This window comes from Mustela erminea, chromosome 8, assembly GCF_009829155.1.
Source record: "Mustela erminea isolate mMusErm1 chromosome 8, mMusErm1.Pri, whole genome shotgun sequence".
In the NCBI taxonomy this organism is placed as follows: Eukaryota; Metazoa; Chordata; class Mammalia; order Carnivora; family Mustelidae; genus Mustela; species Mustela erminea.
The window spans coordinates 92,178,950-92,202,465 of record NC_045621.1 but is presented as its reverse complement, the minus strand read 5'-3'; the positions used below and the strand labels follow the sequence as shown (position 1 = coordinate 92,202,465).

The 23,516-nt window shown below is 35.5% G+C and overlaps 1 long non-coding RNA gene across 1 annotated transcript in view; it reads right to left on the bottom strand.

The window, feature by feature from the left end:
* Positions 1-17,488, bottom strand: part of LOC116596725 — a 40,705-nt gene extending 23,217 nt beyond the window's left edge. The window contains exons 1-2 of the long non-coding RNA XR_004288288.1: positions 17,333-17,488; positions 16,294-16,475 (exon numbers count right to left, since the gene is read on the bottom strand). This is a non-coding gene — a long non-coding RNA (uncharacterized LOC116596725). The remainder of the gene's footprint in view (positions 1-16,293; positions 16,476-17,332) is intronic.
* Between the last annotated feature and the right edge of the window lie 6,028 nt (positions 17,489-23,516).

The window sequence follows — 23,516 nt, the reverse complement described above, 5'->3', positions numbered from 1 at the left end:
AGAGAGAGTCAATTGTCATATAGTTTCACTTATTTGTGGAGCATAACAAATAGCATGTAGGACAAGGGGAGATGGAGAGAAGGGAGTTGAGGGAAATTGGAAGAGGAGGTGAACCATGAGAGACCATGGACTCTGAAAAACAATCTGAGGGTTTTGAAGCGGTGGGGGGGGTGGGAGGTTGGGGGAACCAGGTGGTGGGTATTGGAGAGGACACAGATTGCATAGAGCACTGGGTGTGGTGCAAAAAAATGAATACTGTTACACTGAAAATAAATTTTAAAAAAATAAAAAAAGAAAAGAAAATTACAGAACAGTTTACCTGATAAACATAGATGCAAAAATTCTCAACAAAATGTTAACAAACCAAATCCAACAAAACAATAAAAGGATCATTCAACATGATCAAGTGAGATTTATTTCAGAAATGCAAGGATGGTTCAACATCCGCAAATTAATCAATGTGATATGCCATATTAACAAAATGAAGGAGAAAAAATAGTATGATCATCTCAATAGGTGTAGAAAGGCATTCAACAAAACAACATCCATTCTTTTTTTTTTTTTTAAAGGAACTTTATTTTATTTTATTTTTTAAAAGATTTTATTGGGCGCCTGGGTGGCTCAGTGGGTTAAGCCGCTGCCTTCGGCTCAGGTCATGATCTCAGGGTCCTGGGATCGAGTCCCGCATCGGGTTCTCTGCTCCGCGGGGAGCCTGCTTCCTCCTCTCTCTCTCTCTCTGCCTGCCTCTCTGCCTACTTGTGATCTCTCTGTGTCAAATGAATAAATAAAATCTTTAAAAAAAAAATAAAATAAAATAAAAAATAAAAGATTTTATGTATTTGACAGAGATCACAAGTAGGCAGAGAGAGAGGAGGAAGCCGGCTCCCCACTGAGCAGAGAGCTCGATGTGGGGCTTGATTCCAGGACCCTGAGATCAAGACCTGAGCTGAAGGCAGAGGCTTTAACCCACTGAGCCACCCAGGTGCCCCAACGACATCCATTCTTGATAAAAATTTTCAACAAATTGCATTCAGAAGGTAAATACCTCAACCTGATATAGGCCATATGTGACAAATCTGTAGCTAACATACTCAATTGTTAACAGCTGAAGCCTTTTCCTCTAAGAAGAAACTTTTTGTACTTCAAAGGACACTACCAGGGGACACCATGATAGACTTCAAAATGAAGGTGGTAACAAGAGACAAAGAAGGACATTACATAATGATAAAGGGATAAACTCAATAAGAAGACATAACAGTTGTTATTCACCCAGCAAAGGATAACCTGAATATATAAAGATAAAATCGTAAAAATTGGATTATAAGAAAAATTAGAGAATTAATTCAGGAAATCTGGTATTTGATGAATAGAACTTCCAGAAAGAAAATCAGAGAAAACAGATGAAAGAATAATACCAAAATGTCCCTGAAAGATCTGAATCTTGATTGAAATGGCCAGGGGCTATCCACAAAAATGTGTGAAAAAGGGACACCTGGATGGCTCAGTTAGTCAAGCATCTGCCTTTGGCTCAGGTCATGATCCCAGAGTCTCATATCGGGCTCTTGCTTAGTGGGGACCTTACTTCTCTCTGCCTGCCACACCCCCTGCTTGTGCTCCCCCTCTTTCTGACAAATAAATTAATAAATAAAATCTTTAAGGAAAAGAAAAAGGCACTATCAGGAAAGTGAAAAGACAACCCATCAATGAAACAATATATTTTAAAATCATATATCTGGTAAGTCTTTCATCAGAATACATAAACACCTATAAGTCAAAAATAAAGAGATATATAACTCAATTTTTAAAAGACTAAAGAATTTGAATAAATATTTCATCAGAGAAGAGATATGAATGACCAGTAATCATATATAAATATGTAGCTCATTATTATAGAGACATAAAACTACAGTGAGATACTAATTCACACCCACTAAGTTAACTAAAACCAAAAAGACATACAATAACAACTGTTGAAAGGTATGTGGAAAATTTGGGACATTTATTCATTGCTCATGGTTCAGGCACTTGGGAAAAGCTTGTCAGTTAATTAAATGGTTAAACAGAGTTGCTGTTCCAGTCAGCATCTCCATTACTAGATATATACCTGTGGCTAATGAATACATGTTTACATACAAACTCACTTATACATAAATGTTCACAGCAGCATTATTCATAACAGCCAAAAAGTAGAAAGAACTAATGTCTATGAACTGATAAAATAATTAACAAAATACAAAGTATCCAGACAATGCAATATTATTTGGCAATAAAAATGCATGAATCATTGGTCCCTGCTATAAAATAGATGAACCTTGAAAACATTATGTCAGATAAAAGCTAGTCACAAAGCACCACATATTATATGATCCCTTTTTCTGAAAAGCCCAGAATAAGCGCATCTATAGAGACAAAAGGCATATTAGTAGTTGTTTAAGACTGTTTGAGGGTGACTGGGAGATTGAAGAGTTATGGTTAAGGGGAGTAGAGCTTCTTTTTGGAACAATTGAAATGTTTTAGAATTGATTTTGGTGATGATAGTCAACTGTGTATATTTGCTAAGAGCCGTTGAATTTTACACTTTAAATTTGTGAATTGTCTGGTATGTAAATTGTATCTCTATAAAGCTTCCTAAAAGGGGGGTAGGAGGGAAACGAAGTAATGATACATGTTGCAATGTGGATGAACCTTGAAGACATTCTGCTAAATTAAACAAGCCAGACATAAAATGCTATATATTCTGTAATTCAATTCAGATGACATGTCCAAAACAGGCCAATCAGTAGTGACAGGAAGTACATTGGTGCTTGCCAGGGACTAGGAGACGGGAGGAATAGAGAGTGGCTACTGTTAGGTACAGGGTTTGCTTTGGTGTTAGTGAAAATATTCTGGTATTCCATAGTGATGTTAGTTGCACATCTTGTACATACACTAAAAATTATTGAATTGTACATTTTTTGGAAGAAAAACTTATCAATTAAAATAAACAAATTATGAATGTACAATGTATACTGCTCAAGTAAACTGTAAGCTTAATTATCTGACCATGTTGACTTTCAGTCTCCTGAAGATATTTAGGGTTGTTTTTAAACCAAATAAGTGATGCTTTCTAACAAAAAATCTCATTATACTCTATGGTAAATGGGTAATGATTAATATTTATGGATTAAAAAACATTCTTAATAAACAGGTGGTAGGATTCGCACACCCCCACAACCCACACTATAATGTTTTTGTAAAGAATATATTAGCTCCAAATTTTAATACAGAACCAACCCGGTTGTATGAATGCATATTTATTGCCTCTGACCACATCTCATCAAGCAGTTAGCAACTTTGTTAATAGTAATTCTGGGGAGGGTGGCTCAACCGATTAAGCAACTGTCCTTGGCTCAGGTCGTGATCTCAGGGTTCTGGGATAGTTTCATGTGTCAGGTTCCCTGGTTGGTGGAATTCTGCTTCTCCCTCTCCTCCTCACGCTCTCTCTCACTATTTCTGTCTTTCTCAAATAAATAAGTAAAATCTTTAAAAAAAGGATAATTTTTTACATGTAAGAATTATCAATTGTCTTGTGTTTGGATGATAAACCCGATTACAATTACGTATTATGGTTGTATTCATTTTAACGGCTATTTATGAAAGCACAGATTGTGTTGACATGACCCAGAGCTGTCTGACATACCCTAAGAAGAGTTAGCTTAATATAGTCAAATACTCCACATTTTATTCTAATTGTAAGTTCATAAAAATAATTTGATTGAGTTTTAAACATTTTCAATCATTTCTTTTGACAGAACAGACAAGGCACATTGTCAAGCAGACTCAAAGACCGGAAGGATGATTTAAGTGGCCTATGGAAGTGTCTGGGATTTTTAAGCATTCACTGCTGAAGTAACATGAGTTGAAACTATAAGTCAAATATCTGTTTAAGATTATTGGCCAAAATCCTGAGAAGATGAACAGAGATCCCTACCCCCATTGAGCTTCTACTTCAGATACAATAGAGAGGTGAAAATATAAATAAAACCAATAAATAAAAACCATAATATATTCAAGGTGGGAAATTACATAGAAAGAATAAGTGGAGTACGGTAAGTAGGACAGAGTATTCAAGTATTCAATCTGATATTCAAGTATATCAGATTGCAGTATTAAATAGTAATCAGAGTAGACCTTATTAAAAAATGGAAGGTGAACAATATATTGAAAGTGCTGGGGAAAGAACAATCCTGGAAGCGTTACCAACAGGGGTAAAGTTTTTAAGATGCAGTGATGTGTGGGAGCTGGTTTGTAATTGTTCATAAATCCAATTGTTAAATTATTCAGACTTTTGTGAGCTGGTTCTTAAACATGATCATTATTAAACATTAAATTAGATAAACATGTGAAATATATTAAAAACTCATTCCTTAAGTATTTTAGTACATTTTACCATTATTGATGCTATTGAGGTTATTTATATGTATTATTTCTGTATTTTGAATACTATCTAATGATGTAATTCCCAACTTTGTGTTAAAAAATGTCACAATGATAGTTTAAAACCTCCAACGGCAGGAGCATATATACCTCAGAAACTGGCAAAAACTATGAATCAGGGATTGATTTTTTTGTTTTCTTGCTGTCTACACTTATGAAAGAGAGGAAGAGGGGATGCTAGTAATGCATTTTGAACTTAAAATTGTGTCTTATCTTATTTTTTCAAGATTTTAGTCAAGTGTATATAGAGAGAGTAATCCTTGTTTTTGGATTGATTTTCCCAGGAAATTGCAGTGGTTTCCTCTTCTTTTGTATCTGTGACTTTCAGTTTCCTCTCATATACCACAAAACAAAACAAAACAAAACAAAACGACTAGAAAGGCTTTATGTGTATAAAATGCAGCCTTCCTTTTAAGGTAGGAGGATGGGAATCTGACCAACCTGTGTATCATGCCCATACCAGAAAGAGAAGAGCACCAAAACCAGTCCCAATTACCATGAATTCCCAAACAGGTAATTTTATTTTTCCAGGAAAAAGCCCTACAGATTTGTCTTGGGAGTAGTCTCTACATTATAAATATATGGGAGGGGAATATGAAGAAAAAACTGGGATGTTTACCCCACAGATTCTTTGAATTAATTTCCTGCTTTGCCCTCCCTTTCTCATGGATCTCTAAGATGCTACCTGCAAACCAAGTATCTCTGACATTTTACTGTCAGATTTGCTTTTTCTTTCACTACATCTTGTTCCTGGCTCCTGCTTATTCTCTTTTCCTATTAGTCATTGCTACGCTATCCATTTCCCAGAATTTACTGAAACTATATGGTCACCAATGATTCTCTTTCTTTTACTCTCACTGTTAGGACTTAGTCTTTTAAACCTTTATCTATAATCATTTTATAGGGAGAGAGAAGTGACAGATGGATAGGATTAGTCTATTATCCTTAATCCATATTTTTCCTCTATTAGACACTAATTCTAAAAAAAAGCCATGAATGTGTATCAATATTTACCTATTACTAGCTGTAGTACTTTATGTGATAGGGTAAGTAAGCCACATATATAATTTTTTTGTAAATGGGCTTAGACAATAAAATGTCACATTTAAAAAAAATCAACATGGTCAGATAATTAATTATCTGTCCATTATAACATGCAGCAGAGTCTCTTCCTTTTAGCTGAGTTCAACAACAAGTCTGAGAATTTGAAATAGGAGACATGTATAAGCCTCATATCTTCAGCGTCCTCCCAGCTCCATTTTAAATAATTCTGTTAGCAATGCTTACTCCATTTTACTCCCCCCATTATCAGTTGTCAGTCTATACATTTATGGCCACCTCAGAGCAAGAAAAGTATGAAAGGTCTGTCAGAGTCATCTGACAATATGATTTCACTATGTGATAACAGTTGTTGCTAATGAGACCGATGTTAAATAGAAAATTCAAGAACCTGGGGATGGAGAGAAAAGTTTTTCTACCAAAAACATTATTGGGCACTTGGGTGGCTCAGTTGTTGGGTGGCTGCCTTCGGCTGGGGTCATGATCCCAGGGTCCTGAGAACCAGGCCAACATTGGGCTCCCTGCTCAGTGGGAACCTGCTTCTCCCTCCCCTCCTCCTCCCTGCTTTTGTTCCCTCTCTCTGTGTGTCTCTCTCTGTCAAATAAATAAATAAAAATCTTTTTAAAAATTATTAAAACTTAAAAGATATTAAAAAAAAAACACCCTGAACTCACAGATAACAGAGAATGAACTGGTAGTTATCAGAGGTGGGGGGTTGAGAGGTAGGCAAAATGGGTAATGTTCTATAACTCAGCCTTTTATACAGGTAATGAGATAAATTTTTGATAAATTCATTATACAAAATATTGAATATACTATACTTAGACTGCTAAATACTTACATGAAAATAAACATGTTTAACAAATTATATATAATATTTATAAGAACTCTAGTGAAACTGAAACCGTGATATTAAAGGTCATTCCATTTCTAGTAAGATAACAATCAGAGCAAGTAGGCTAAAGCTTGTGACTTAGTGACTTTGTTTAACTCTGGAAGCGTTAGCCCTGGTCTTTACCTTCTTTGACATCTAGGTTTTATTGTATATAGCTTAGAGTAAATGAGTTGTTTCCTGAAAGTAAAGTTGATATGCAAATTATAAAAAGTTCTTTGCTTCTCTCTGTATAATTATTCAATGGTAAGATCTAATGCATATGTCAATATATTCCAAATATACATAATTAAGTTTTTCTGTTTTGATATTTCTATTTCCTTTGCTAATGGATTTATGCAAATCAATGCATTACAGAAGTACATATATTTTTTTCTTTTTTTCATAAACATACATTCTCCTTTATGCTGTGATATGCATTTGACTGTGTAGCCCTGTGTGACAACTATTAGAAGGGCTTATCATCCAGGTAGAGCTTCTACCTCTTCTTAGGTAGCCTATCTCCAAAGGGATCTCTTGTCTTTGGGGCTGGGATTAATCTAACTGGCTGAACTAGAACTTCACTATAAAGACATTTCATTCCCTTTGTATGTCAATTACAGTAGTCCTGAGTAAAGCAACTTTGAAAATAGGCCAGTTATAAGAACAAAGCTGTGAAATATCTGGCAATTTATGTCAGGTTGGACACTGGCTGGTCTGACTACCCAACACTCTGTTTTAGCATCCTTTAATATACTAAACAGAACACATACTGGCTCACAATGAAAACTTTTACAATTTCTTAAGCATCATTCATTGCTGCATGTCACCAAACAGCCAAGTGAAATGTCTTCACTGAGAGAATTCAATACTCTTTGTACAGCTGGAACAAACAGACAATGTTGGTGAAAGCTTGTGGAGATGAGCATCTGGTTACCAACCTGAAAACAAGGACTCAAAGACAGGACCATCTCTTTTAAAAATTTCCAGTATGTGTTTAAGAGGGTGTTGGCGGCAGCCTGCCAGGTACATAAGTCAGAGTGGGAAAAAAACTCTAGTCACTCATCTGACCTAGTGACCAGTCTGTGCTCAGTGAAATAAATTTTGAAAATAAGGAACAGGTTGCCCTTGTATGTCCTCGTTTGGACCTACCTTCAATGTCTTTTCAATGACATGCCTCAGAAAAAAAAAAAATCAGCAATGACCCATTGGATTTCTTCCTAAGAAGCTAACAGCAATAAGCAGTTAGTATTTAAGATGACTGGTAAGCTCTTAAAGACACTTCATGGAATTTTAATGATAAAATCTGGGTTGGAGGAATGCATGTTAAAGTACTTGCATTTTTTTCCTCAATCTGACTTATTTCACGTAGAATTCCACATAATTTAACTCATATGTGGAATTTTTTTTTAAAAAAATGAGTAAACACACAAACAAAAAGCAAAATCAGACTTATAAACACAGTGAACAAAGTGATAATTCCCAGAGGGGAAGAAATGGAGAAATGGGTAAAGTGGGTGAAGGGGAATGGGAGATACAGGCTTCTAGTTACAGAAGGAATTAATCACAGGAATGAAAGGCATAGTATAGGGAATACAGTCAATAAAATTGCAATAGTGTTATATAGTAGATATAGCACTATTGTGTTATACTATATATTATATGATAGATATAATATAGTAGATAGGTGGTAGATACACTTATGGCAAATACACCATAACAAATAGAGAAGATGAATTGCTATGTTGTATCCCTGAATTAATTCAATATTGTGTGTCAACTATACTCATATTAGAATTAAAAAAAATAAAGTACTTGCATTTCTTTCTTTATGGCAAAAATTTAAATTATAATTTTTGTAAAATCTATAAGGCAAAAGAGTTAACACTAGGCATATTAGCAGAATGAATTGAATTTTAGTACAATGAAGCAATTTTAACTCCCAAAATGGAAGCATTTCTACACCTTAAGGATAAATTTCTGTTTTGGTAGATAGGCCTCTGACTTTTAGGGGGTAGTTCATTGGTCAAGGTAAAAGTGGTCACTAAGGCATATATATATTTCTTGAAGGCATGTAAAATTCGTAGCAGCAAAAAAGCATTCCAGTTATCTAATATTGTACTAAGACTTTTTAGATTTTCAGTAAGACCTTGTGATTGACAAACGAGAATAAGTCATAACTTTCATAACCTTTATCAATAATTTTTAGTTGAATAGATTTGTTTGGTTGTCAATATTAAATTTATACATAACAGAATGAAATAAAAAAGTACATCTCTTTGTGTCTCCGGAAGTATACAGAAAGAACTGATTTACCAATTCCTAGTCTAAGAAACAATAAATCAACAATTACCACTGAAATAGTTTATATATATGTACATATATGTGTATATATATGTATACTTATATATATTTCATATAATATAAATTACACATAAAAATGCTACATAATGTATTACATAAAACTAATATTACTTAGCCATCAAAAAGAATGAAATCTTGCCATTTGCCATGACATGGATGGAACCAGAAGGTATTATGCTAAGTGAAATAAATCAGTCAGAAGACAGATATCATATGATTTCACTCACATGTGGAATTTTAAGAAATAAAAACAGATGAATATAGGTAAAAGGAAGGAAAGATAAAAATCAGATGAAAAATAAGAGGGAGCCAAACTAAAAGAAACATGGAACTCTAAGAAACAAACAGGGTTATTGAAGGGGAGGTGCTGGGGAAGGGGTAATTGGGAGATGGGCATTAAGGAAGACACTAGATGTAATGAACCCTGGGTGTTATACGCAACTGATGAATCACTAAATTTTACCCTGGTAACTAATAATACAGTGTATGTTAACTAAATTGAATTTAAATAAAGAATTTTAAAGTATATTATAATTAAGTGGCACACAAATGAAGACATAATCCCTACCTTCCATGCATTAGAGACTATAAGGAAGTCAGGTCCAGAGTTAGTGGTATGACAGAAGAAAACTTGTAAGAACTTAGTTATACAAGTTACACAAATAAGATGTGGTAACAGTTTGCAAGGGCTTTGAAAATTTTAATGCATGCATATTAAATCTATGGTAAGTACTAGGATGAACTGCTTTAAAATGAAGCTACATCATGAAGGAAGATGTTAGATATTTCTTTACACTATATCCCACATTTCTGATGAGTTGTGCATTATTCATCTTTCTCAGCATATCTGGTCTATACATCTTTATTCAAATTATCTTTCTCCGGTCCAGACTGGCTAGCCTCAGTGAGCAGAAAAGAACTTGTCATTTTGTAACTATGAAGCATCCAACAGAAACTTTCAATACCCTCAATAGGAAAAGCAAATCTACCTGCATTCAAGATTGTCATCAGTCAATAGCAGCTTATAATCAAGGAGAGATGAAATGATGAGTTTAGTCTGCTCATTGTTATGCTAAATGACAATAAACAAAGAACTCCATTTAATCTTCAACAATCTAAGTAGAATCAAAGTCCTTGCTTACATAAATCTAGTTAATGAGGAAGTTTTCTGAACTCAGTGGTGACATTACTGGTTTCTATAGCTTGCATTTATGAGTACTCACCATGCAACAGGTACTGTATCAGGAGTACAGGAGATAGACATGGAGTAGATAGAAGGTCTGCTTTGTCAAACTTATTTTCTATTATTAGAGACAAATACTAAATAGGGTAAATATATAAAATACATAGTGATAAGTATTATGGGAAAAATTAGAGCAATAGAGAGAAACGATTATATTTTTTCATAGAAGGGGATTATCCTTTTACACAGAAGGCCATAGAAGAAGGCCACTCACTGAGAAGATGACATTTGGTTAACAATCTGAAGGGGAAAAGTTAAATGTACATGTATATAACTTAAAATAATATTATATATTAATATATAAAATGAAGTATCTACATGACATAAATTCAGTCAGTACAGTTAAAAATATAACCAATTAATTTATTCTCCTGTTCAGTATTATTAATTCAAGCATTACTTCTCTGAATTGCAGTTAATATGAAAAATAGATAAAGAACTCCTATAACCCAACACCAAATAAAACCAAATAATCCAGTTAAAAATAGGCAGGGAACCTGAATAGACTTTTTTAAATGAATATATACAACTGTCTAACAAAAACAGGTGTTCTGTTATGAAAAGGTGTTCTATATTACTAATAATCAGACAAGTACAAATCAAAACCACAATGAGATACCACCCCATACCAGTCAGAATGATAGTTTCAAAAAGACAAATGTCTTGGCAAAGATGTAGAGCAAAGGAAATCTTCATGCTCTGTTGGTGAGCATGTAAATTGGTACAACCACCATAGAAAGAAGTATGGAGATTTTTGAAAAAGTTAAAAACAGAAATACCATACAATCTAGTAGTTCAACTACTTACCTAAAGAAAACAAAAACACAAATTTGAAAAAAATACATGTATATCTATGTTCATTGTGGCATTATTTATAATAGTCAAGATATGGAAGCAACCCAACTGTCCATCAATTGATAAATGAGTAAAGAAAAAGTTGTAATAAAAAATATTCCCAACAAACAAAAGGCCAGATGGTTTCATAGATGCACTCTACCAAATGTTTAAATAATCAAACTATTCCAAAAAATAGAAAGGAAGGAAAAGTTCCAAGTTCATTCTATGAGGCATTATCCTAATAAAACAAAATACTAGCAAACTGAATCCAAGAAAACAGTAAAAAAAAAAAAAAAAGTCATTCACCATGATCAATGAGATATTTAGACCTGGGATGCAAGTATGATTTAATAGTCACAAATCAATCATCACAATGCATCACATCAATAAGAGAAAGGATAAAAACCATATGAAAATTTCAATAGATGCAGAATGAGTATTTGACAAATTACAACATCCATTTGTGATAAAAACATTCAACAAAGTAGGTTTAGAGGGAACATAGCTCAACATAATAAAGGCTGTATATGAAAAGCCCACAACAAACATCCTACTTAATGGGGAAAAAGTGAGAGCTTTTCCCTAAGGTCAAGAACAAGAAAATGATACCCACTCTTACCACTTTTATTCAACATTGCTACAGGAGTCAGACAATAAAAAGAAATAAAAGACTTACAAATTGGCAAAGAGGAAGTAAAGCTTTCACTATTTGCAGAGGACATGATACTATATATACAGAAATCTCTAAAGACTCCACCAAAAAACTACTAGAACTCATAAATGAGTTCAGTAAAGTCACAGGATATAAATCAATGTACAGAAATCCATTACATTTCTATACACTAATAATGAAGTAGCAGAAAGAGAAATTAAGAAATCAATCCCATTTACAATAGTACTAAAAATAACAATACTTAGGAATAAAGCACCAAAGAGGTGAAAGACCTATACTCTGAAAACTATAAAATATTAATTAAAGAAATTAAAGATGACACATAATAAATAGACATTTCATGCTTATGGATTGGAAAAACAAGTATTACTAAAATGTCTATACTACCCAAAACAATCTTCAGATTTAATGCAATCCCTATCAAAATGCCACCAGCATTTTTCACAGAACTAGAACAAACAGTCCAAAATGTGTATGGAACTGCAAAAGTCTCCAAATAGTCAAAGCAATCCTGAAAAAGAAAAAAAACAAAAAACAAAAAACAACTGGAGGTATCACAATTCTAGACCTCAAGTTATATTACAAAGCTATGGTAATCAAAGCAGTATGGTACTGGCAAAAAAATAGCACATAGATCAACAAAACAGAATAGAAAACCCAGAAATGAACCCACAATTATATGGTCAATAAATATTTAACAAAGTAGAAAAGAATATCCAATAGGAAAAAGACATTTGACAAATGATGTTGGAAACAAAACTGGACAGCAACATGAAAAAGAATGAAACTATACCACATTCTTACATCATGCATAAAAATAAATTCAAAATGGATTAAGGACCTAATTGTGAGACCTGAAACCACAAAAATTCTAGAAGAGAGCCTAGGCAGTAATTTCTGTGACATTGGCTACTGCAACCTTTTTCTAGATATGTCTCCTGAGGCAAGGAAATAAAAGCGAAAAGAAGCCATTGGGACTACATCAAAGTAAAATCTTCTGCACAGTGAATGAAACAGTGAACAAAACAAAAAATCAGCCTATGGAATGGGAAAAGATATTTCCAAATGACATATCCAATAAAGGGTCTCCCTATGTTTATTGCAACATTATTTATAGTAACCGAATTATGGAAATAGCTTGTGGAAATAGCTTGTGTCCATTGGTAGTTGAACAGATAAAGAAGCTATGATGCACACACACATACACACACCACACACACAGACTGGAATATTATTCAGCCATTAAAAAATAATGTAATTTTTCCATTTGCAACAACATGGATGGATTTAGAGGGTATAATGCTAAGTAAAATAACTCAGTCAGAGAAAGACAAATACCATAAGACTTCACTCCTAATTGGAAGTTAAGAAACAAAACAAGCAAAGGAAAGAAGAAGACAAAAGAGAAACCAAGAAAGAGACTCTTCACTATAGAGAACACACTGATGGTTAACCAGAGGGGAGATGAGTAGGGGGATGGGTAAAATAGGTGATGGAGATTAAGCATCACATCTCATTATCATCACATTCCCTGAGTAATATATAGAATTGTTGAATCGACATATTATATACCTGAAACTAATATAATGCTGTGTGTTAACAATAACTGGAATTAAAAATTAAAAACTTAAAAAAGAGGTGGTATGTATATGTATATAATACATACCACTATATATATATATGTATGTATATAGTATACATATATATACACACATATACATATATACTTATATGTATAGACACACACACACACACACACACACAAAATGTGATATTACTGAACCATAAAAAAGAATGAGATCTTGCCATTTGTAACATCATCAATGTACCTAGTGGGTATTATTCTAAGTGAATAGTCTAATATTCTAAGTGAATAGTCTATTATTCTAAGGGAATAGAGAAAGATACTATATGACTTAACTTTTATGCAGAATTTTGAAAAATAAAACAAATGAACAAACAAACTAAAAACAGAAATATACTCATAACAAAAAAGAACAAACTGGTGATTGCCAGAAGGGAGCAGGGTTGGGGAATGGGGAAAAGGCATTTACAATACGCAAGGGAGTGTAACATGTCTATGCACTATTTGAAGTGAGAAAGTTATACCACAGATTACCACAAATCTTATTATATACTTATTTACAAAAATTCAGAAAACCTTCCTTCTTCAACCTTTAACTCTCTCCATCTTCCTCCTACCCTCAGTTTTAGAGTCAGAATTATGTAAAGGGTGAGTAAAGGAAATCAGATGCATTTTCCTGACTTACATGGAAAGAAATTGGATTTTAAATATTCTTTGTTGAATTATATAAAGTGAATGAATTATGTATCTATTGTTTTCTATAACTTCCAATTATTTGTTTTATCCAATAAGTGATATTGGTTCTCTCAAGGTTTCTAAAATTGCCTTGCCTTAAGTGTCATACTATTATCTATTGTGGAAAATATTTGAAATAAGGCTCTGAAGGTAAATAGTGTACTTGTTTTTTTATGACTATTTCACAGTCACTTGTAAATTGAAATGCACTTGCAAACATGAACTTTAAAGAATCAATGGATCCATGAAAATGTTAAGGGAATTCTGGACTTTCTCACTTTTGGAATTAGAAATTCATTTAAAGTATTTGTGTGTGTGTGTGTGTGTGTGTGTGTTACATATTGTGTAACTTTGATGTTAACTAGAAACGGAGATGATTAAGCCTTCTCAATTAAATATAAATTCTCTCTGTTATTTTTCAGCCTAAGAAAGGGAAACTTAAATGTCTTTATTTCTAAAGTTCTAAGCAAGTTTCCATGGCAGGAGAAGAGTCTATATAGTTATATAGTTTGTGTGTGTGTGTGTGTGTGTGTGTGTGTGTGTTTAATTTTCTTGGTCACTTGCATTCATTAACAGCAAAAATTCAGACTGCCTGGGTGGCTCTGTTGGTTGAGCACTGGACTCTTGGTTTCAGCTCAGGTCATAATCTCAGGATCCTGGGATCCAGCCCCGCAGGGACTGACTCCTGCTGATCAGGATGTCTACTTAGAAATTCTCTCCCCCTGCCCTCTCGTGTCTCTCTCTCTCTCTCAAATCAATCTCTCTCTCTCTCAAATCAATCTTTAACAGCAAAAATTGAATGAAAAAAGTCTGTACAGAAGAATAATCTAGGACTCACTGACTTAACCCCTGCCTCTTCTGTCATTGATTGACATTTCAGGACAATCTATAGGTACCAGATACCACTCACTCTCAAAATGAGTCAAGGTAACTTTCTGAGAGTTATGAAGTCCAAATGTTATGTGATTTGGGGGGTACATACTTCATAGCTATCTTTGCAATTTATTTGCAGTAGGCTTATCTGACTGGTTGAACCCTGGAGTCCACTGGAATAGTAAATGTAGATATCCTCAATACTTACTTCCAGAGCTATCTAATGAAATGTCTTTGTTTCTTTAAACATATTTCAAATTATTCACATCTAAAATTGTGATACATGTTTCTAATAACCATATCACTATTATTTGAGCATGAATTAAAATTATTTTTGTTATAAGGATTCCTATTTTTAAATATGACTCTATAAGAAGTCCTTTTTAAATGCCCATTCTGCTGTTGGAGCTGCTTGCCTTTTGTGCTACTTAGTGTCACTGGATAGGATTGATTCCAAAAAAGAGGGTACCTCTTCCCCATGCAAATGCAAAGATTCTTTTCCAATGGCTAATATTCAGCAAAGGTCTGAGTTAGAGAGCTGAGTATTGGATCTAGTTATTTCACTCATCAATTCTATGACTCTGAATGAGTCACTTGGATGAATCAGTTTCCTTTCCTTAAAAATGAAACCAAGGTAACAATACACATTAAAGTACTATTGAAGTTGTACTTTCAATTATGATGAACAGGGTTTGTCATTGTTATTCCTTTAAGTACTATATAGATACAATGCAATATTATATTTAAAGGATTTTTAAAATGCAATATAACATCAAAATTCTTAATTTGTGGGGTGGGAGGATTGAACACATATAAAGTTATTCTATGCAAAGGTATATCCCAAAATTCATATTCAAAGATTGGAAACACTGATCATATATTAAAATGAACAGTTCATTTAGTCCACATTACTCCTAGCCAGGAAATTCTCTGTGCTACAATTTTTACCATAATCACTATTTTACTCTAGTATCTGGTATTATACCTAATATATAGTAGGTATTAAATATATACACACACATTATGTATCCAATAATTGACTTATCAGATGACTACACCTGTGAATGAAAGAGGAAAAGCTTTCCTTTCTCAATGAGATACAGAGGAGGAGGATAAGCTTGAGGATGAGGGTGTAGGTGAAAAATTAGGACCAACTGGTAAAAACAAGAGGAAATTAGTAAACTTAACTTTTTAAAAACATGTCTTAAAAAAGAAATATTTATATTGGTAATAGAGATTTCTTTATAATGAGACATGCTTAACAAAGGCTGATGGACACCTGCAATGACTATATTAGAAGAACTCATTGAGCTGGATGGGATGGAGTACAAGGTAACACCTATGATCCTTTCCAAGAGCCAAATGTATTTCAAACCACAATTTAAAAAAAAAAGTCCTCTTTGGATATAAGATAATTAATATATTTGAAAAATTAGCTGGTCAATTTCATTAATATAATTGATTTTGTCATATATACACCAATCCCCCCAAAATTTTCTATATCTGACAATTTGCATGACTTATCATGGCATGAAGCAATGAAATTAACTAGACTTCTAGAAAAGCACAAGTATTACCTCATTTTTATAAGCAGCAGTCTTGTTTGCTTTTTCCTTAGTGAACTGGAGCTTTCAGGTGGGAATATTCTCACATGACTAAATATTATGTTGAAGAATTGACAGGGAACAGGCACTTCATGAACATGACCTCTCCTGACTTTAAAATCTTTCAAAAGATGCCTTTTGCCATCATAAGTGTTCTGGAGATAAAAGAGGAAGCTGGTTGACAACAAGGTGAGAGGAGCAGTCATTAGATCTAAATGCTGAGTAATGGAGCATAATATTTTTCATCAATAACAACCAGGAGAAATGGCCCTTAAAGTGTCTACAGTACCAAGTAACATAAATGAATGATTATCACGTGATAGATACATAAAGTGGGTGCATAGAGGTCATTTGTTATGACTACTGTCTGCTCAAAATTCAGAGGCAATGACATTCATTCTTATTTAGGATCAGACTTTTACATCCATGTCAGGGTTAACTCATAATAGTCAAACTGCAATAAAATGTAGTCCTAGTGAAATGCTGTAGTTAAATGCAATATTAAAAACTAGTGCCACTAAAAAACCACATAGTCATTAATTAAGATAAGTGAAAGGAACTTTAGAGATCAAAACCCTTTTTATCTTATATTTCAGGTAATGAACCTGAAGCTCTGGTCAATTGTAAGTTCATGTAGTAGGTTTTTAACAGGTCTATTTATCCTTAGTCTCAGCCCAATACACTTTAACTATTACATAGCAATTCATTAAAAGGTTAATATGGTTAATTAATTAAACAGTCTGACTTAACTAAATGACCTATTTCAATATAACAGGGCAAACTGGCCTTGCTCACTTGACTACTTTCCCTACCACCTTTCCCATTTTCTCCATCCATAGGGAAATATTTATACCACATTGGAAATATAGGACAAGTACCAGCCACATATCAGAAATTTTGTAGAATATTCACAAGATATAGTATAGGTGAGACAGAATGAGAGAGGGCTGAGCAAAGTTAAGACATCATGGGTAAGTTCAAAGTCCCATAGCTAACCAGCAGAATCTCACACCTCTGAGTTTAGAAGCTGGGTGCTGGGGCAAGGGCAGTAGATGAGCAGCAAGAATTAAGCTCTCCAGTTCTTCTGAGAGGAGTATTCCAGTGCTGTACACAGAATGACAGAAAATATACTCACTCCCAGCTTGCTCTCATTGTGGGATGCAGGGCTCTGTGTGTAGGGGGTTGTGTATATGTGATTGGAGTGGAGGGTCAGCCACTGTAATCCTTGGTCTGATAGAAGAAAAGTGGTATTCCAGGTAATTTGGTTTGTAACAATCAACGTGATAGGACAACTTTAGCACAGTGTCACAATGCTTCCTCCAAACTAATCACACACACGCAAAAATGGGTATCTTATCTGGCATCATTATACTATAATCTAAATGTGTTTTCACTCCTTTTTTTTGAGACCCAAGTGTCTGAATAGAATAATCAGAATAATCTGATAGAAACTTTGTCATAACCATATACCTGATGATATTGTGTCAAAGTAAGAAACTTATGTTCTATATAGTTGCAATCTGTTTTAGAACAATTAATAATTATTAAATTATTTGTCTATATTAAAAAATATTATGATTACAAAATAAATCTATATTTAAAAAGATTATAATTACAAAATAATTATTATTAAATTATTAGTCTTTTTAAAAAAGAAGAATGCGAGTGGCCACTATTAGAGGGCATTGAGGTCTGCCATATTTTATGGCCAGTGAAAGCTAGAACCCAGCCTTCTACTTGGAGAGGTGAGTCCTCAGACATAGGCAACCAGTGTCTGCAGCCCACTTCATAAGAATTTATTTCATATCGAGTCAGAAACTTATAGTATGTTATTTATAAGACTCAAACTTTTAACATGTAAAAAGAGAAAATTAAACAGAGCAATTAAAAAAGAAAGAAAGACTATAAGGGCCTACTTAATCAGAGGGAGCCATTTTGTTGTTTATGCAATAAACTTAGATTGACCCTATGCAGTAAACTTAGATTGACCCTGCCCCTCCCAGAGGAACTTACTTGCAAAGCTCAGATACAAGGGTGGGTCAGGCCAGGTAGAGACAGCAAATCAGTGAGGCATGCTTATATCTACTAGGGTGAATTGTAATTCAATTGGCTGCCTGTGTGTGACCTAACATGACTATGCAGTATTCTCTGTGTATTGTAATCTCATTGGCCACCTGTGTGTGGCCAGGCTCAACCACATGGCCTTTACTCTGTAAAAGTTAGTCTGTGAGGCTGGGAGAGGTCACCTCTTTGCAAGAGACAGCCCTGACTGGTCAGTTTGATTCTCGATGCTTGGCAAGAAATAAAGCTTTGCTTGACCTTCACATTGTATCAGTCTCGCTCCTTTGATTACCGACCCTAACAAGACAATCATAACCTGTAAACTATAAAGATTCTCCCTTTCTGAGTCATTCAATACAAAGGCTAATGCATTGCCTTCCTTAACAGAATGTCATTAAGTATTGGGTCATTTTAGTTAACTCCCTTTGCTTTGTTCCTTACTTACAATCAAACTTCTCATCATAACAGTGTAGCTTTCCTTGTAGTGGAAAAAAGGTAGCTACTCACATCTATACAAGTGTTTAATTTGACATTTCATCATAAAGCAATAATTTAGTCCTCTGATTTTATGGGCTGGTGTGGAAGAGGAAGAATAGACCCATATGTACATCAGTAATGAACGAATGAGCATCAATATTAATGCCTGATGAAGAAGACTTAAAGCCAAAATAATGGAATTGGATAAAAAGTTTTCTAATGGATAAATGTATTGTTTATGATGACAGCAAAAACAGGTTCTTAGTAATTGATTTTAACACACATCTTTCAGTCATTTGCAAACAATTTAAACAAAAGGATAATATAGATATGTGAATGACATAATCAATAATGTAGATTTTATATGAAACCTTATAAAAATGTACAAATATTATTTTTTTTAAGATTTTATTTATTTATTTGACAGAGAGAAATTACAAGTACACTGAGAGGCAGGCAGAGAGAGAGAGAAGGAAGCAGGCTCCCTGCTGAGCAGAGAGCCCGATGCAGGACTCGATCCCAGGACCCTGAGATCATGACCTGAGCCAAAGGCAGCGGCTTAACCCACTGAGCCACCCAGGCGCCCCCAAATATTATTTTTAATACTCATAGAACTTTGGTACAAATAAAATAGTAAGCTATAGAGAAAAATCTACATCACAAAATTTTAGTGCCAATATTCTCTGGCCAAATTTTACTAAGCTGAGCAATAGTAACAAATGAACAACAAATTCCCCAAGATATATTATTGGAATTTTTTTAGAAACCTCAAGTAATTCACATCAATAAGAAATATAATCTGGATTGGTAGAGAACTTTGAAAGTGAAAATAGGAACACAATTATTCTTATTAAAACTTATGAATAGCCAAATTAAACTCAGACTAATATTTTATAACTTTAAATGACTCTGTTATTTGGACAAAAACTTTAAACTTATTTCCCTGAGCCACATAACATCCAAAATGCCTTACCAATAGGGGATTTAAAATTAAAGGACAAATCCTAGGCTATTGAAACTCTTCCAGGTTATATAGAATTTTTTTTAAAGCTTAAATATTCTTCTTGAGAAACTCACAGTAACAAAATAAGATTAAAAATAAAACAAAATCGGTATCACTTAAAAGCATAAAAAAATTGTACATAACAAATTAAATCAAATATGATGCCAAAAAGAATATAAAATAGGATCAAGAAATTCAGTCTAGAAGTGCAAGTATAATTCTGTATTATGTCATCATATTTTTCATCATATCAGTATCTCAAATAAAGAAAATGATTATATGGATTGAGGCCAAACAAAAGTGAGCTGATTAAATTTAAATCCATTCTACATGAAAAAAAAAATAAACCCTTTAATAAACATTATTTCCTAAAATAATGAAGAATTTATAACTCAATCTAGTCAATATTGTGCATATTGGAAAAAAAAAGAAGATTTCATCCACCAGCTCTTATTTCTCTGAGAAGAGAAATTATAAGAAGAAAGAGTGGTATCTTTGATGGGGTCTTAGATTTTATATTTATAACTAGGTAAAATCTTGTTCATAACTAAAATCCTTTTCTCAATTAATCACTTGAAATAGAAGTTTATGATCATTTACAAAAGAAGTGTCTCTAATCAGGCTGTATGTATACCTCATGGTGGGAGCTGAGATTTCAGTTCCAAATGAAAACCAGCCTCTTGCACACAGCACAGGAAAGTGGAGAATTTCTCAGGGTTGTGGCTCTGGAAGAAGAGCTTCTGCTGGCTGAATTCACAGACACCAAGCAGAGGACCCCTGCAGTGCCTCGTCCGAGGAACTGGGCAAGAATCCATAATGCTGTCTGTGGGCTACTTCCCACCAAGTCCCCTGCTGAGATGAGGGCTGGAGAACCCAACAGGAGGCAAATTTCCTATCACATCTGCAGTAGGGAGCCTGGCCAGGGAGCAGAGCCCTGTCCTTGGAACCAGCTGGCCTGTGCATCAACAGCAAAGGCCCACCACTATGGCCTCACAGTCTCCCAGCTCTCTGATCTGACTGCCCTGCCAGGCTCACACCTGCTGACATGGTGACTCCTAAGACTCAGAGACTCTGCGCAATGCTACTCACAGAGAAGCAAACTTCAGTCTCAGAAACATGTTCATTGTTTCTGGAATTCCCTGGGTTTGTCTACACTGGGCCACCCAGGTGTCCCTTCCAAATCATTCCTCTAGTGCCCTAGGGTTTTGAGCCACCTTCAAACTGCCCTTTAAAAGGCAGAAACAGGTCTATTTAGGCAGACAAGCTGAGCGACTCTGTGTGGAGGAAACTCAGACCATATCTTTCCTGAACACCAATGCTTCCAATTCCAAGCTTCAAACCCTCACTCACTGGGCACAGAGCACCATGTCAGCATGAACACTGCTCTTTCAAATCTCATCTCCCATTCCTTCAAATCAGAAACCAAACTCCAGTCACCACTCCATTTTCCCTTCAGAAAAGTAAGGAAAAGGATAGAATGAAACATTACATGTGGAGGGAGGAGCAAGAGGGTGGAGGTGTAGGAGATCTAAGTATCATCCTGTCCCAGGAGTTTTGCTAGTGATCAAACCATTCTCATAACCTACAAACTCAATAGGAGGTAGAAGAGAAGAAGAGCAGCAATTCTATGAACAGAAAATCGACCACTTTCTGGAAGGTAGGATGTGCAGAGAAGTGGATCCAAGGCAACCTACAAGAAGATAGACCATGGAGGGAGGGGCTGGCTCCTGGCAAGTGGTAGAGCAGCAGAACACAAAATCAGAATTTTTAGAAGTCTGCTCCACTAAGGGACATTGCTCCAGAGGCTCAGTGGGGGGTAGAGCCCTCACAAGGACAGTGTGGTCTCAGGACCTGCAGGGTCAAAAAGTCCAGGGGTGTTTGAGGGTGGCAGAGCTCCCAGGTACTGGAGCAGGGAAGCTGGCTCCAGAAACAGAGCCAAGGAGTCAGTTCTCAGCTTGGACTTACCTTAAACTGTGATCTGAGGCACAGTCAGACTACTGCTTTTCAAGCAGAGTCCCCACAAGTGGCAGATCTGTGGAGACCCCTGCCTTCCTGGTGTGGGAGCAAATGGCAGAAATCTGCTGGGTTTGGAAATTCCAAACGGAGCCATATTCCTGTGATAGAAACACTCAGTCACATGTTGGGTGAGCATGGAGTGCAGCTGGAGGAAAAGAAGGGAGAAATTCACAGCTTTTCTCTGAGGGTGCACTGAGGAGCGGGGCCCTGAGCTCTTGGCACCTACAGGGCAACAGATTGGGAGGCTGCCATTTTCATTCCCATCCTCCAGAGCTCTACAGAAAGCATTCAGGAAACAAAACTCTTGAGACTGAAACCGCACAGATTACTTAGCCTAGATCCTGGCAAAGGCAATTCCACCTCAGGCAAAGACATTTGAGAATCATGGCAACAGGCCTCTCCCCAAGAAGATCAGCAAGACCATCCAACCAAGACTAAGTTAACCGATCATGAGAACTGCAAAACTTCAGATATTTCTGAATTCAGATATTTCTGGAGATTTCTCTGCTTTCAGAGGAGGAGACTTTTCCCGCCTTCATCTCTGTCCCAAGGATAGAGAACAAAGGCAACACAGAAATACACTTTGAAATATCAAGAGAAATCTGCAAACCCAAGTTTTCCCAGGAGCTAAAGGTTCAGGACCAGGGTGATAGAAAGGCAACAAGGAACCAAGGGAACACATCATGTGCATGTGAGCTGGTCCACTTCTCTACCTATCAGAAGCAAGCCATGCCTGACAGGAGGGAGTCCCACCTGCACCTGGTCCTCTGTTTGCTGCCCTTGAGCAGAGCAGAGAATGGGTTGAGCTGGGTGTGGCTGTGGGGGGGGGGGCGGAGATGACCAGCTGGCCATATATGCTATCCGCCAAGTACCTATAGGACCAGCTCCTGGTCCTCAGCTAAGATGAAACTCTCATTATGTATAGTGACCTATTTCTGGGGACAGGTCATGTGCTCAGTGCTTTGATGACTATATCCTCTCCCACTGTATTTTTTTTTTAACTCCTTAGGCAGGTAAGACTGACATACACAAAGCTGTCCATAGTTAAGGTATGTGACTTGACTTTGACCCTAACCGTAAAATTTAGTTAAGATATACTTGATTTACGGGGCACCTGGGTGGCTCAGTGGGTTAAAGCCTCTGCCTTTGGCTCAGGTCATGATCCCAAGGTCCTGGGATCAAGCCCCACATCAGGCTCTCTGCTCAGTGGGGAGCCTGCTTCCCCCCCTCTCTCTCTGCCTGCCTCTCTGCCTACTTGTGACCTCTCTTTCTCTCTGTCAAATAAATAAAAAAAAAACATTTAAAAAAAGATATACTAGATTTAGAATATTGCTCATAAGTTAGAGGATGGTTTTTAGGAGCTAAGTACTTCAGGGACCAACCTTCTTTGGCTTTATTCTCTCTTGAATCCAGTAAATGGAATACATTCGGCCACGTGCTATCTGGAGAGTGGCCACACAGGGGCAACAGTGAGTAACTAGTGCCCCAAACAGTGCCCCACAGCAAAACCCATTCTTCCTTCATCCTGTCAAGCCTTGTTCATTCTATGTTTACAGGTCATTGTATAAATGCTGAAAAGGGTGACTTTGTCGAATTTTTTCAAAACCAAATGAATTCTTTCAACCTGTTAAGAATAGAA